This window comes from Sceloporus undulatus, chromosome 7 (genome assembly GCF_019175285.1).
Source record: "Sceloporus undulatus isolate JIND9_A2432 ecotype Alabama chromosome 7, SceUnd_v1.1, whole genome shotgun sequence".
NCBI classification, from domain to species: Eukaryota; Metazoa; Chordata; class Lepidosauria; order Squamata; family Phrynosomatidae; genus Sceloporus; species Sceloporus undulatus.
In genome coordinates this window covers 25174607-25177230 of record NC_056528.1, presented here as the reverse complement: position 1 = coordinate 25177230, position 2624 = coordinate 25174607, and the positions used below count along the sequence as shown (strand labels likewise).

General features: G+C 46.4%; 1 non-coding gene across 1 annotated transcript; it reads left to right on the top strand.

Moving 5' to 3' along the window:
• Nucleotides 1-1275: 1275 nt before the first annotated feature.
• On the top strand, nucleotides 1276-1379 carry LOC121937409. Its single transcript, XR_006105117.1, has one exon. It is a non-coding gene; the product is annotated as a U6 spliceosomal RNA (small nuclear RNA).
• The last annotated feature ends 1245 nt before the right edge of the window (nucleotides 1380-2624 follow it).

Sequence of the window (2624 nt, the reverse complement as noted above, 5' to 3'; positions counted from 1 at the left end):
TTGTGTAAAGCAGATGCATGTTGGCACTGTGGTTTTCCTTTCCTTGCAAAGAGTTCTGCTGGGCTTAGAGAGGGGTATGAGACCTCGGTGCCCACCCTTTTGCCTGGTATGGGGGCTGTTGGCTGCTCCATCCGCCTGCTTCCGCCTGATAGACTGTTAAAACCTCTTCCCCCCAAAAGTCTGAGAAGCAGGAAAAGGAAAGCTTGTTTGTGGGCCGCCAGGCGAAATGAGTAGAATAAAAGAAGAGAGGCCAACTCACATGACAAAAAAATGCATTGCGCCACTCTCGATGCTGTTCTACCATTTGGTTTGAAAAGCAATTTAAAAATCCTGCCTAGAGAAGGGTTTAACATGCCAGTGAAAAGAGAGCATGGAAAGGATGAGCTGGACATCCAGTAGCAGAGAGTTTCACAGCCATGGAGAATGCTTCGGGAAGGTGGTGGGTTTGAGAGCAAGCCAGAAGAACTTAAAACTTAAGCAGGTTTGTATGGGGAGATGCAGTCTTTAGATCGTCCAGACCAGTGAGCCCCATCCAGCTGTTTTGGACTTGAGCTCCCAGGAGCCCCAGTCAACATGGCTAACAGTCAAGAGTTGTGAGAGCTGAAGTCCAAAACAGCTGGAGGACCAAGTTTTGGGAACGTTTGGTCCAGAAACTCATGTCTTGTAGGGCTTTGAATGGGGACCTTGAAAAACAGAGCATTGTTTTTGAATGGGGACCTTGCAGACTCCAATACCAACTTGTGATAGAGTTGGATTTTGAGATTGATTCTTCGGTTGCAGCTCTACTCTTTCTTCTTGGATATAGTTCAGAAAAGGTTGTTTGGAGAGAAAGAGAGGATGCAATGCCCAGAATTTCCCCACCCAGCATGGCTGCTAGGGGATTCTGGGGGCTGTAGTCTCAAGAGTTCTGCATGCTGCTAACTTCTGTTTTAGGTCCCCTTGTGCATGCAAGGTCTCCAGTCTTTTCTCTACCAGTCTTCAACTATTCCTCCAACTTCAAGTCTTTCCATTTTGGGTTGGTACATTTCCAGAAGTCTTATCCTTTCCCTTCTTGGAGGGGATACAGCCTGGCATCAAGGTCCCTTGGTGGGATGCCAAGGGCACAGCGGAGTCGCCCGCCAGGAAAACTTCTTTCCTCGTCGTCTTGAACTCGGCACCAGCAGTGGTGAGGACTAGCTGCTTGCTTTGAATTAGACCAAATCCCAGACCGAACCATTCAAGCGATAAAGGTAGCCGTCTGAACTAAAGCAAGATTCTTCCTATGTGGACTGCTATGTGCTCACTTTGGCAGCGCATATACTAAAATTGGAACGATACAGAAAAGATTAGCATGGCCTACGTGAACTGGATGCGAATCTGAACCCTTTGCAAAAATGTTTAGCCGCTCAGGTATGGCCCCAGACAGTGTGTCTGCACAAAAATGAAATAAAAATGAGATTCTTCTCTGCAAGATCTCCTTGTAAGGAAAATGACAAAGTAGAGAGTGAGAGGGTATCATTTTGTAACGGATGGCTCCAAATCGCAGGAGATGGTTTTTATCAAGGTTCTCTAAGCCCGGTGCTTTGGAGATGAGATTTTGGAAAACTGTAGACTTCAGATGTCTTTCAGGATTCAGGGGGCTTTGCTAGTCCTCCAGGTGCAGGAATGTTAAGCGTTTTTATGGAGTCTGGGATCTGGGAAGGCTGAGCATAGGGGATTTTCTTTAAAAGTGTTTGTTGTTCAAGTCTTTTTGGACCTACCACCCTCGCTAACTCATTTCTTTCCCATTGTGCTTTTGGTAACTTTGGCGCAGAACGGAGTAGACAATTTAGATGATTTTTCATTCCTCATGCCTGCCCTCGCTTTGAATGAATCACTGTTCTTCTCCCAATTGAGGAGACTCAAGAAGAGAATCCTAGAGCTGGAAGGGACTCCAATGATCATCCAATCCAACCTCATTCTGCCATGCAGGAATACACAATCAAAAAAGAAGAGGCTAGGGGTCTTTTTTCCTCCTCTTGCATGCATCCAATGTCAAACCTTTTTTGGAAATGCAAGGGAAAGATGCCACGGATTGGAACTGGGAAGAGGGTGTGTTTCCTCCTGCTGTCAGAAGGCACATTTTTACGTTAACCAGAGCAACTCGCCTTATCTTTCCGGCTCATAACTCTTTCGGCTCCTTTAGGCCAAAGATCTCTGTAACGTCTCTCCCTTTCCTCCCTTTCTCTTCTTCTGAAAGAAACCTCAGCCTTGATGACAGCTCCCCTGTTTCTTGCAAACTGAAAGGGTTCCTGCTCTAGGAGACCAGGGTTCAAAGCGACAGGGAAAAAAGCTTTTGGACAAGTCACACTCTCTCAGCCTCAGAGGAATGCAAGGGCCAACCCTCCTCTGAAGGAACCTGGCCAAGAAAATTGTGTGATCGGGTCAGCGTGGCATAGCGGTTTGAGTGTTGGGCAATAATAATAATAATAATAATAATATTTATTTATATCGCGCCTCTCCAAGCAGACCAATGCAGCTACAACCCATGGTTTGATTCTCAGCTCAGCGATGGAAGCCTACTGGGTGAACTGGGGTGAGTCACACAGTCTCAGCCCCATAAAACCCGATGATAGATTAGCCTTAGGGTCGCCATAAGTCAGAAA